This window comes from Mauremys reevesii, linkage group 7, assembly GCF_016161935.1.
Source record: "Mauremys reevesii isolate NIE-2019 linkage group 7, ASM1616193v1, whole genome shotgun sequence".
NCBI lineage: Eukaryota > Metazoa > Chordata > Testudines > Geoemydidae > Mauremys > Mauremys reevesii.
The window spans coordinates 122,660,194-122,673,975 of NC_052629.1; the positions used below are offsets into that span (position 1 = coordinate 122,660,194).

At 38.9% G+C, this 13,782-nt stretch overlaps 1 protein-coding gene and 1 pseudogene across 28 annotated transcripts in view; one reads left to right on the forward strand and one right to left on the reverse strand.

Annotated features, from left to right (window-relative positions):
* The window catches only part of FHIT (fragile histidine triad diadenosine triphosphatase), a 997,853-nt gene that overhangs the window by 78,718 nt on the left and 905,353 nt on the right, over positions 1 to 13,782 (forward strand). The window lies entirely within an intron of this gene.
* LOC120369072 lies at positions 3,055 to 5,606 on the reverse strand (annotated as a pseudogene).

Genomic DNA, 13,782 nt, shown 5'->3' on the forward strand with positions numbered 1-13,782 from the left:
TAGAAGTTAGGGGAGGCTTCCAGAAATCCTGTATGCAAAGAAAAGAATTGACTTGGAAAAGAATTAACTGCACATAAAAGCATGCAGAAAGTTCTCAGTTTGTAAAAGCCTAAGCACCAGGACTCCTATGACGTGTTAGAGCGTTCTGGGTATTGACATGCAAGTAAATATATCAAGCATACCATTTTGCTTCAGCATTTTTATATCCTGTACTGCCGCAACAAGCCTTTGTATGTGTTAATCCACTGTCAGTACTCTGAATTCCAGATAAAAAAGTGGATTTATTTACGACTTTTTCTTCTTTACAAATGAGAATGTTGTTGTTGAGCTCTTTGAGTTTTGTAAGAGTTATCTCATTCTGCAAGGAGAAAATACCTCTCAATATTAGGAAGGAAGTAAAGACAGCCTGGTATTTTGTCCTGTGACTAGGTGGTCCTATTGTTTCTTTATTAAAGATATGAATCTGGTGGTCCAGTTCAGTCACACCTCAGAGAAATGGCTGCAAGAATATGTTTGAGGCTTCATGTATCTATAAAACTTATTAGCCATTCTTAAGAAATACCTCTTATACAAACCAACAGCTGTAATATCGAGGGTGTTTAACTTCCTTGTTTTTTAAAAAAAAACTGCTGAAAAATTTAGGAAATTGTTTTAATAGACATACAAACCAGTTGAGACCAAGTGCATCCCTAATTGTTTTCCTTTTGATAGAGTATTTAATTTATTCTGTGTTTACCTGCACACCTCCCAGTTGTAGAATGTGACCCAGATTCGATATCATAACTTTCATTAGGTAATGAATGACATACACTTATCATTAGAGTGTACTAATTAAAGGGGAAAGTGACATTTCAAAGTAATGTTGCTCCCCGGTGTTTTAATGAAATACTACCTGGTTTATTATTGTTTTAATTAACTAAAATGCCATGCCTGGTTTCAGTATCACTATAGTATACTTTTTCATGATTCTTTGGTTAACCTTATTTTTTCATTTCTTTTCCCATATTGGAGCTTTTAATATGAGAAAGAAAAAAAATATTTTGTCATGTTCTAGCATATATTGGCAAATAGTAATAACCAAACTGCTTCCATTGATATAAAAAAGGAGTGGGCTACACTGAAAAGCATAGGTTTTCCTTTTTTTTTTTTTTTGGTTAGGTCAGAATTCAAGTGAATGCTTACTTCTATTATTATGGCAAAATTTCCCAGACCGCAAGTGAGGTGTAGAGATGATATATGTTGAAAAAATGATTGCAACTTTTTAAATGCACAAATTGATATCAGGCAGCTATTCTTTGTGAAGCTGTCTCTGTATATCTTCCAAGCCAACCTCTTGGGGAAGTGTGGCTCCATTGCAAATCAAAGCTGCCCCAATAGGCTTGAATGACTCACACACCTTTCTCAGCTAACAGGGTGACCGAGCCCTGAATTGAATCATCATCCATATATGATACACTGTCTTTATGGGGTGAGAATCTTCGCCTTCATGCGCTACTTCCTTTTAGCCCCCACGACAATGGGGAAAGAGCAACTGTGGCAGAAAATTGTTCTCCTCCATTTGTTTCTCTCCATGTTAGAAGAAGCAGCTGGTGCCTTTGGCTGAGCTGACATCGTTGTTCCCTGCCACATTTGGTCTTCAGAGAAACATGGAGCCAACATGGAAGACTGACTTTGAGCCGGAGAAACTGGTAAGGGAGGTGGAGAAAGCACTCCACTTCTCTGAAGCTATCAGTGAGACCTGTTCTGAACAGACAACTATGCCATACTTCATATCTTCCCAGCACAGTAGGTGTCTGCCTCTAGCTGTGCTCTGAACACAGATTCAGAGAAAGAAGAACTTGAAGAAGCCATGATGGCAGGCATTGCCCCTGGATCCTCCACTGTATTGCAGGCTACTATTTTGGATTGATTGGGTGCTATGTGGCCTCTTTCTTCTCCCTTCCTCAAGATCTGTGTTCCTAACAAGCCCTCTAAGAATGCTCCCCAGAGATTTTTGAGTCTCTTTTTTTCTGCCTCTTCCAGAGTATTTTCCAGGTCTTTCTCTGCAGCACATGTGAGCAGACAATGCCTTCATCTGCACCCCATTGCTCCCTCTAATTTCAGTGCAATAGAGAAGGGTGAAATGCCTTCAAACTCTGTGCTCCCAGCTCACTGTTTCCCCTCTCCTTTCCTCCCACATTTAAAGAAGTATCTAAGGAGTGTCTTGAGAGGAATGGGCGGGGGCAGCTCTAGGGATTTTGCCGCCCCAAGCACGGCAGGCAGGCTGCCTCCGTCGGTTTGCTTGTGGAGGGTCCGCTGGTCCCGCGGCTTCAGCGGACCTCCCGCAGACATGCCTGCGGGAGGTCCTCCGAAGCCGCGGGACCAGCGGACCCTCCGCAGGCAAGCCGCCAGAGGCAGCCTGCCTGCCGCCCTCGCGGCGCTGGGAGAGCACCCCCCGTGGCTTGCCGCCCCAAGCACGCGCTTGGCGTGCTGGGGCCTGGAGCCGCCCCTGGGAATGGGGATAGCATCTTTTCACCTACCTTAGTCAAATTTTGAAGATCTCCTTCCCTGTGCAACAAAAGATCTTGGAGGAAGGCACAGGGATTCACATTCTTTTTCAGAGGAAGTGAATGATGGGAAATGGGAAATAACTGCCTAGGAAGGAGTACTGCGGAAAAGGATCTGGGAGTCCATAATGGATCACAAGCTAACTATGAGTCAACAGTGTAACACTATTGCAAAAAAAGCAAACATCACTCTGGAATTTATTAGCAGGATTGTTGTAAGCAAGACAAAAATAATTCTTCCACTCTATGCCGTGCTGATCAGTGGCGGATTAATGATTTTGCCGCCCCTAGGCCCTGAAATAATTGCCGCCCCTGGTGGCTGGCCCCATATGAACTTGTTTGAGTTTTTTTAGTTTTAGTTTGTATAGCACGATTTCGGTTATAGCGCAGGACCGCGCATGGATCCAAAACGCCGTGTTCAAGCGGGGGTCCAGTTTTATATCAAATATTTATTTTTTATTTTATGTAGATACAATGAAAGAAATAAAAGTATTTGAGTAGTAAGTAATTACATTTGTTTACGCCTGCACCTTTGAGCAGCAACCTTATTAATTAATTCTGTATAATCCAGAGAAGTTGTTAGATCCTTTTCAATTGTCAGGAGAGAAAGGGAGTTTAATTTTTCGTCACTGAGATTAGCCCTGAAATAGTTTTTCACCCTTTTTAATGCCGAAAATGATCGTTCCGCTGAACAGTTTGTAGCAGGTGTGCAAATGAATGTTTGGAAGGCAATATCAAGATTTGGATATACTGAATGAATGTTTCAGTTTCGAAGAAGGCTGCAATATCTTAGAATTGACTTCTTTTCATTTTCAGGAATTTCTACACCTTCCAAATATGATCGAAAATGTAGACACTCATTCACGAATGATTCTTCTAAATCTCCTTGGTAGCATAGCTGTAATTTTTTAGCATGAACTGTTATATCTGCTGTTGAAGTATTGGTAATGTTCGAGAGAAACTTAAATCTGCCATAGATTTCTTGATACTTCTGCGTTTCAATTCAGAATATACAAGGTCTAGTATTGTTAAAAAGGTATCTACTTTCAATTTATCTCTACCACACATTTCCACTTCAACTTCGCGTGTCTCCTCAGCTTGCAGTTTATGCTTTCTTTTTCGCTTTGTGTCAAATTCGTAGTCTTCAATTTCAGATTTTTCTTTGGCTTTCTCTTCGTACATATCAAACAAGTCCCGTATAGAGTTAATGTATCCTATTAGTGAGTTGTAGAGTTCTACAACTGTCTGTATATCAATATAAACATTGTCCAGTTTTTGGCTAGTTATATGAAATCTTTCCAAGAGTGAGCTCCAAAATCCAGCCATAAAAGCTGCCTCAAGTTGATCGAGTTTTCACTGCAGGCCTGCAACTTCATTATGTGTAACAGGTTTCTCAGTAGCATCTTCCTTTACTGTATTTACGGCTTTAATTATAGCATTCCAGTTTTCACTCTAATTATGACAAGCTTCCACTCGAGATAACCAGCGAGTCTCAGAAAGTCTTTTTATTACTTTACTGCCTGGCTTCAAATTAGATAGTAAAATCTCCCACCGGTGAGTAGAGGCAGAAAAAAATGAATAAAGATGTTGGACAGTTGAAAAAAATGAACATGCTTCTGGACAACTTTCTGCTGCACATACTCCAACCAGATTTAAAGAATGCGCAGAGCAAGGCACATACACAGCATAAGGATTTATATTCTTAATTCTTGCTTGCAACCCGCTATATACACCGGACATGTTAGTGGCATTGTCGTACGACTGGCCACGGCAGTTTGTGATATCAAATCCATAACAATTCAAAGTTGAAAGTACAGCATCAGCTAACTGTTCTGATTTGTGGCCAGTATTTGGTAAAAAACAAAGAAACCTTTCTACTGGTATGCCATCATCGTTTACATATCTCAGTATAAAAGCCAATTGATCAACATGAGATATGTTGGGAGTTGAGTCAATGCTTATCGAGAAATATTTGGCTTCTTTTACTTCTTTAATAATATTTGAGATCACATTTGAAGCCATCAATGTTATAAATTCATTACATGTATAGGATGAAATATAAGATACATTACCTCAACCTTCATTTCCATAACGTGCAATGTGACTTGCTAAAAATGGGTCAGATTCTGCGACAAGCTCAAGGGCCATCATGTAATTGCCATTATAAGGTGATCCAATTTTTTCCACCTTACCTCTAAATGCAAGTCCTCTGCTTGAAAGTTTCTTTACCACTGCTACAATCTTCTTCAACACATTTCTCCAATACATAATGTCTTCTTCCATTTGAAATTTTAAATTCATATTGATTCTTCCGGATATCTTGCCTCTCCTCACCATTGTTAGTACACACGTTTTATGTTCAGTCGAATTTTCATGTTCACGTAGTCGAGCTGATATGTTTTTCCAGTCATGGTATCCACTCGTCGCCAGACTAGAGATCTCTCCGAATAATTGACATGGGGCACAAAACACGGCTCCTTTGCTCTCCGAATATACAAGATATTGCCATGGCTTTACTTCACTGTTTAAAAGATGCCGTTCAAACACATTTTTTGTTAGAACACGCATTTTATCAGTATATTGTCTTTTTGAGTTAGTAAAATCACTATTGATATTTTGTTTAATACCATGTGTTGATAAATACTCAATTGTAGCATCATTCAATATCTATTGGGCCAGGTCGTCACTTATGGTAGATATTCCAATGTCAGATTGAATTTCTGATTGATGTGATTTGCAAATCTCTGCAGTATTGTCAAAGATATCCAGAGCAACATGATTCCCGGTGATCTCTGATACGCTAGTATTTGGAACATTTTCTTCAACAATAACCGCAGCCGGAATTTCTTCATTTGTTTTAATATGTACTTTATACACACCAATATTTTCACTTTTTACTTCACTACTTCTTTCAATTTTTTTTTCTGTCTCACTGTCGGCACTAACTGATACAACAAAGAAATCAATTTTGCGCATTTTTGCTATCGTTTCATTTTTCCTTTCTTTCTTCTGTAAAGCATTTTTTTTAACAGCACCACTTAATTTCTTCCTTCCGGTCATATTGTTAATTATTGTTTAGGATTGTTGCGACTCCAGTCCCGAGTATGTCGTTTACTAAATGGCGTCTCCGTCGTGCCGTCATTGGTGGTTTCAACACGTGCTCTCATGATTGGTAGAATCGCGGCGCGTGATGCCGCTGCTATTTTAAATTTGCTGCCCCTGCAAATTTGCCATCCTAGGCCTAGGCCTTGTTGGCCTAGGTGATAATACACCGCTGGCGCTGATAAAGCCTCAACTGGAATATTGTGTCCAGTTCTGGGCGCCACATTTCAGGAAAGATGTGGGCAAATTGGAGAAAGTCCAGAGGAGAGCAACAAAAATGATGAAAGGTATAGAAAACATGAATTATGAGGGAAGATTGAAAAAACTGGGTTTGTTTAGTCTGGAGAAGAGGAAATGACTGAGGGGGGACATAACAGTTTTCAAGTACATAAAAGGTTGTTATGAGGAGGGAGAAAAATTGTTCTCTGAGGATAAGACAAGAAGCAATAGGCTTGAACTGCAGCAAAAGAGGTTAATCTTGGACATTAGGAAAAACATCCTATTGGGGTAGTTAGCAGCAAAGAGTCCTGTGGCACCTTATAGACTAACAGACGTATTGGAGCATGAGCTTTCGTGGGTGAATGCCCACTTCGTCGGATGCATGTCACATGCATCCGACGAAGTGGGCATTCACCCACGAAAGCTCATGCTCCAATATGTCTGTTAGTCTATAAGGTGCCACAGGAGTCTTTGCTGCTTTTACAGATCCAGACTAACACGGCTACCCCTCTGATACTTGGGGTAGTTAAGCACTAGAATCAATATCCTAAGGAGGTTGTGGAATCTCTGTCATTGGAGGTTTTTAAGAGCAGTTTAGACAATCACCTGTCAAAGATGGTCGAGATAATATTTAGTCCTGCCTTGAGTGCAGGAGACTGAACTAGAAGATCTTTTGAGGTCCCTTCCAGTCCTGTGATTCTATGATGAAGGCAGATGACCAAAACCAACACCAACACCAAATCCCCCTGCAAAAACCAAGCCCCATAGTTTGGAAATAACTTTTTGGAACTACATCCTTAATAATATTTCTCTGTAGCATAATTGCCTTTGACTGTTGCTGTTTTTGTCATATATTTATAGCAGTTATTCATAACCAATAAATGATTTACCTTTATATTCAGCAACATTTGGCATAAATAGGAATGAGCCTTTCCATGTTAATGTTTCTCTGTCTTTAGAGTAATTAAGCTTGCTATAAAATACTTTCCAGTAACTCTACCAAGTAGCCATCCAGTTCTAGCGTACAGTGGGTGTTTCATTTGCATTTCTAGGGTACCAAGCATTAAAGTTCTACACTGTTATTTGGGTGGCAGTGAAAAGAAAAAGGACCCAGGCTCTGAACTGTGGTTTAGAAAGTAACATTGCATTGCAGAGCATACGTTGCTCAGGAAATAATTTACCACCACTGGCTTCCAAGCTGCATAAAAGCTATGTCATCAATATAAGCAGCAAATTTTTGCAAGGGAGGTGTTTCCATCAATGCATGCTAGCTCTAAAGCTTAATTTTCTTTAGCTTTGACATGCTTAGATAATCACGTAGTAGAGGTGCATGCACAAGGCTTTCAGAAATTAAAAAGGAGGCAGGTGTATTCCAAGATCAATACTCTTATCTAAATGTGTCCTAGCTTTTGAGAGATTAAGGAGATTATTTATTCAGAGTCTTGGATGGTTGTGATGCTTTGAAGGAACTGTAGATTAGTGTAGAATGACGCATATGCTACAGTACAGTAATGCTTCATCTAACCTCTTCCATTAGGACCATAGAATTTGTGTAGCTCACAGCAGATTTAAACATTGCTTCTATCTGAACAGAGGACATTGTTCATATACAAAACAATTGAAGTGTTGATGCTATTAGACATAAGTAAACTTTATTTATAATCAAATATATATTCAGGATAATTGTACTGGTATAAAAATTACTGATAGTTTTAAAAATATTTATGGAAAAATATGATCATTTCCCCCCCTGTGATAACAGACAAAGTGTATTATTCTGTCCAAGATGGAAACTTATGTTCAAAAAACAGTACATTGGTTGCCATGTACATTTTTTAATTTTACCCTTTATTTAGTATATTAATTATTTGCAAACTACAATTTTAGAGATTTTATTGTTACCCAATTTGTTCAGAATTAAAGTAATAAAATTTAAAAAATCTTGTTGTGTCATATTTTACTTGTCCTGGTGTGTTTAGAAAGATCACCTTTTTTTAATGTGGAATTTACCACTTTTATGTGGTAGACAAGGTTTTCAGAAAGTATCAGGACTTCTACTCTATGTCTAAGTGCTACTGAATACGTTTTATCTAGAAAAAGGTATTGGCACCTTTCCTTGCCAGTTAATTTAATCCTTTCCAGTGGCCTTAAACTAGACTGTACACCACACTATCTCCATACTTTCTACATGGTCAAACAATTGCTGGGTCATATCTGTAATTCCAGCTGAAATCCTGCAATCCCAAATCTATAAATGGATCATTAAAAGAGGTTGATAATGTTCTTGTGGCCCCACTGAGCTGTTCTCATGCTTTTTGCCTTATTAGTTAAACCATAAAAGCAGTGGAACCGTTATGCTAGCTCCAAAAAGCCAGAGCTAGTGGTTCGAGAGCCTGCATTCCTCTGCGTTCGATGACCCCAACGTGTATCTCTTGTAAGTAATGTTACTGCTGCAGAGTTCTGTACCTGTGCAACAAGTGCCAGGAACAACGCGTGTGGGGGTCCAGCTGACATTCATCCTTCTGCAAAAGGAGTTTTTTTTAAAGTAGTGGATAGGAGTCCAGTTGAAGGAGTGGGGAGGAGTGCTATTCACAATAAACACCAGACTTGCCCCTCCCCCACCAAAATAACAGCAGAATCTAGGGGAAGATGATTCCTGAAGGATTTGTGTGTGTTTTGGATGGGAGGTAAGGGAGTGGAATGGAAAGGGAAATAAAATAAATAAACAGAGTGTAATCCAATATAGTCATGTTTTTAATATGCCCATCACCTTAGTATTTAAAAGTTTAACAGTTATGAAAAGAGCAGATAAAATCCCTTTTCCTCCACATTGATTCTGATATCTGCAGCACTTGCCACTAAGAGCAACTTGAATGTCTTGAACTGGGATACCTGCATTCCAGATATTGGTAAGAAACCTCAGTGGCATCCTCCTAGTAGATGCTAAAAAAAAAAAGTAAAATGTGGGATAAAATATGGATATGCAAATCATATTAGCTGTCCGGTGCCTACATCAAGTAGATAATGTGAATTAATGGCTATTTAATATTTGTAATTGTAGAAATGTTGTACCTATGTTTTTAAGTCTTGTAGATAATATTTCATCCACCAGTTTTTACCTGGATTTGTTCCAATAGCATGATTAAAACCTAATACTATTAAAGTTCATTTTAATAGTTTTTCATTCTCCATTTGTTGAATTTGGTCTTTAACCAGATTAATTTATATTTGTATAGATAATAGAGTATTTAAAATATTGTCAAGCACATCATTACACTTGTTTGCAATTGAAAGCTTTATTAACATTCTGAATGGATAGGAAGAGGCTAAAAATATTAACTTTTCCCACGGGTTCCCCTAAAAAGTCTTTTTTCCCCCTTAAACCAAATCTGTTCCCATTGAAATAATGGATCATACTTAATATGCTCTCCTTTATTCAAAACCATCTCCCAATAAATTACTTTCAGTACTGAGGCCAAATATAGCCTTTAAAAATGTACTGCATGAGCTACATACAATATTTATGTTGAACAACTTTCTGTAGGAGAATGTGTTTAGTGTATTTAGTGAATTATAGAGGCCATCCCCAGCCCTCAAGTGTACTGAAGATTGTGAAGGCTCAGTGGAACTCTGGAATTGTTGAAATGTGATCTGTTCTGCAGCAACTGCATGGAGGCTGTATAGGGTAGAAGATAAGCATCTAGGATGCATGGGGAGTAGAAAACAACAGAAAATAAGGGCTGATACTGATGAACAAGAAGTGGAACACAATCTTCTATTGGTAGCAAACATACAATGTAACAATATTGTTCTTTAAAACTGAGTTTGAGATTGTGCTAGTATCATGTTCCATTTTAAAATGTTTTTAGGATCTGTTGAGACATGATATCTGTTGGGACGCCGTCTGAGTCACTCAGGCTGTGGAAGTCCAAAGGTACTGGCTGTTTTGCAGAGATGTGTTGTAGGAGATTGTCCAGAAATGGTATCCAGAAAAGAAAAATCCTGTTCTATAGCAAGAATTAGTGTCTTCTTAACAAATCATTTTCGCTTTGGAATGACTTCCTGCTTACTTTTCTTCTGAGTCTCTGGGCCTTCAGTCTTTTCATCTGTGGCCACACATGAAGTAATACAGATCAAGGAATGTAGTACTTCTTGTTGTTTTTTTTTACCAAGTAGGTCATGGTGAATGATGGCTACAGAGTTTGCTACTGAGAAGAGGGCACTATGATATGTTCTGTTTTACATTCTGCAGTCACATGGGAAGGAGTTTTGCCCGTTCAGAGTCAGGGTTGGGCTCTGAATTCAGAGGAACGTCTGTGGACTTGCAGCCACCGAGGAAACGGTCAGTTGAAGGGAGAGCAGTTAAGAGGCTTTGTATTGCTGAAGGGAGAGTGCAGTTTATTACAATGTATATGATTGCAGCTGATTCCTGTTTCTCTTAACACCTTTCACAAATGCACAGGATACAATCTACTCCTGTTTAAAGACTAGGAATGGGAGAAGAAGATGAAGAGAAGTAATATGCTGCTTTTGAGCCTCTTAAAGGAGCTTTCCACATTTCACATCTATTTTCAGATGTACCTACAGTTAGTAAAATACTTCTCTTTACCTGCTAAAGAGTGGTTTTTTTTAAAAAATAAGGTTTAAGTTTCAAGACAGTGTTTAACATAAACTACTTCATACTTATATAGTGCCTTCCATCTGAGGATCCCAAAGCACTTCAAAAACGTTAAAGAATTAAATCTCACTGTGAGGTAGGTGATATCCCAATTTTACAGAAGTACAGAGAGGTTAATTGACTTGCCCAAGGTCACTCAGGAATTCTGTGGTTGAACTGAAAATAGAAATCAAATGTTCTGTCTTGCAGTGCTGTGCTTGAGACACTAGACTATGCTTACAAGATCATTTATTCATGCTTTGAAAGTCATTTCAGTATTTTTTGGTCATAAAATAATGGCTTATCTACATACAAACTGGAACGAAAATTGCTAGATCAGTTTAAACTCATATCACACTTATAAATTGGTGCAAGTCTGTGCATGGATAATTGTATTTTGTGTTAGGAATGCCCTATTTCAACTTAAATTGGTAAAAAAATTGATTTAAGCTCAATTAAAAGAGGGCACCCTTAATCCCAAATAAGTGTCCACATATGGCATTGTCTAAAATAACTAGAGGTGTGAATTAAAGCCAGTGTACTTAGTTCAGTTCCAGTTTCTGCATGGACAAGATTTAATTTATATTTCTTAATGTAGATGAGCATAACAACACAACATACTGAAGAAAAACAGTGGAATATTTATTTGACAGAAGATAATTTAAAGTGTTATTCAACGACAATCCTGTTTGTTACCGCTATTGAAGTTGTTGTATAGTGACCACCTTTTATTAAAAGAATTGATTCCTACTAAATTGTCCTAGCTCTCATTAATAGAAGGTACTATTTTATCAATAAGAATTTCTTCAGCTCAAATATTGCTGGTTTTAGAGACAATCCATCTACTGTAGTATTGCTGACTTGACTGAAAACAAAATAACTTCAGAAGAGTTTGTTGCTTCATTCATTGTAATATTGAAGATGCAATTAGACGTTTACAAATATTGTGGATTTTCAGTTCTTTGAATAGGAAAAAAAAGATTCTGTTTCTCAGAACCTTGCTACCAATCTTTCCCATCATAGGTGTGTGTTTTTCACCCCCTGCCTCCAATTATATTTTATGCCTCATTTGCTGTAAGAGAAGGTTACTTAACACTGTCATACAGCAAATGTGTTTTGGATTGCAGGGTTCTGCTAGATTGTTACTTTCAGGTGCCTGGGTTGTTCCTATGAGTTTGGCTTGGGGATCCTTCTTGCATATCTCCCAAGATGTTTAGAAGCGAAGGGCAACGGTATTGCTTTTTGGCTTCTGCCCTTTCCTCTGTGCTCATAGCAGAATCATTTCTTCAGAAGCCATGCTGCTGCTGCCTCTCCTCCTCCAACTGCTCCCGCCAGATTCCCTCTTGGGAGGGAGGGAGGCTTGCTGTGCTGCGATGCATGGAAATTCCTGTGGATCTGAGAGGGACAATGCTAGAGTGAGCAATAGTCCTTTGACTGCATCTCTCTCACCCTCAGGCCCAATCCCCAAGGTATAGTAGTAGAAGGGCTACTGGAGGGTTGGGAGAAAGCAGTGAGGAATCACAGAGCAAGCACTTCGCTTGCACCTTTGAGCTGGAACTGCTGCTTTTACTCTGGGCTTGTCTACATTACCCGCAGGATCAACAGGCAGCGATTGATCCAGCGGGGGTCGATTTATCTCCCGTTGACTCCGGTACTTCAGATCTAAGTACGTCGACTTCAGCTACGTTATTCACGTAGCTGAACAGAAGCAAAGACAAGCATTAGACCCTTAGTATCTAGGGAAGAAGGATGGTCTGGTGGATAGAGTGCTGGTGTGGGACTTGAATGGGACAGGTTCAGTTCCTTGCACCACTACAGACTTCTACTGTAACCTTAGGCAAGTCACTTAGTCTCTGTCTTAATAAAATGGAAATAATAGCACTTCCTTACCACTCAATGGTGCTGTGAAGATAAACACATTAGAGATCATTAGGTGATTAGATGTTCCAAGATTTTTAAGGCCAGAAAGGGCCATTATGATTGTCTAGTCCAATCTCCTGAATTACACAGGCCATAAGTTTTCCTTGTATTAATTCCTGCTTCAATAGGTGTGTTTGAAGTAAAGCATATCTTTTAGAAAAACATCCAGTTGATTTAAAATTGCCAATGACAGAAAAAACACCTCAACCTTTAGTACATTTTTTTCAAATGATTAATTACCCTCATTATTACAAATGTGCACCTTATTTCTAGTCTGAATCTGTTTAGCATCAACATCCAGTCATTGGTTCTTGGTATGCTTTTGTCTGCTATATTGAAGATCCCTCTGTTAAATTTCTGCTCCCTATTTGGATACTGGTAGGCTGTGATTAAATCACCCCTTAACCTTCTCTTTGATAAGCTAAATGGATTGAGTTCCTTAACAATTTCACTCTAAGGCAGGTTTTCCAACCATGTAGCTATACTCATGGTTCTTTGAACCCTCTCCATTTTTTCAACATCCTTCTTGAATTGTGGACACCAGAACTGGACATGGTATTCAAGTAGCACGGGCACCAGTGTAAAATACAGAGGTAATATAACTTCCCTGCTCTCCTACTCAATATTGTCCTGCTTATATGTCCAAGAATTGCATTAGCCCTTTTTGCCACATTGTCATACTGAGACCTCATGTTCAGTTGATTATCTACCATGAATCCCAAGTCTTTTTCAGTCACTGCTTCCCAGGATATGGTCCACATTATTTGTGGCTTGGGGGCTTTGTTGTAGATATTTGATATTACCTTTGACCGTACTGACAGATGAACTTAGGTAGGGTAGTACTGATCAGAAGAGATGAGCCTCGTCAGCCTGTTGAACCACCAGGAATTGCTGTGGTGCATTAGCAGCCAGATCTCTTCTGAGAACCACCCATGTTTGGGGCATTCCACAATAGAGTGATGGACACTGGGTTTCACAGATATTTTTATTACTTGGATTTAGCAAACATGGGTCCTGTGGAGTTGGCAAGGGCAGAAGTGGGTAATAAGAAGGCTGCCCAGTGGGTTCAGCTTAGTATGCTGAACTTTATGTCAAATTTTAGATTTGATTCACATCCCTAGTGGTTAGAGCAGTGGCTTAGTACTCAAGAAACCTGGGATCTGTTTCTTGCTCTGCCAGTGGCTCAGTGGGCATCCATGAGCTAGTCACTTAATCTCTTTGTGCTGTAGTTTCCCCATTGGAAAATGGAGATAATATTTGTAAAATGCTTTGAAATCTTGGGATGAAAGGTGCTATATCATGCAAAATATTGTTGTTTTATTATAGAAATGTTGGAAG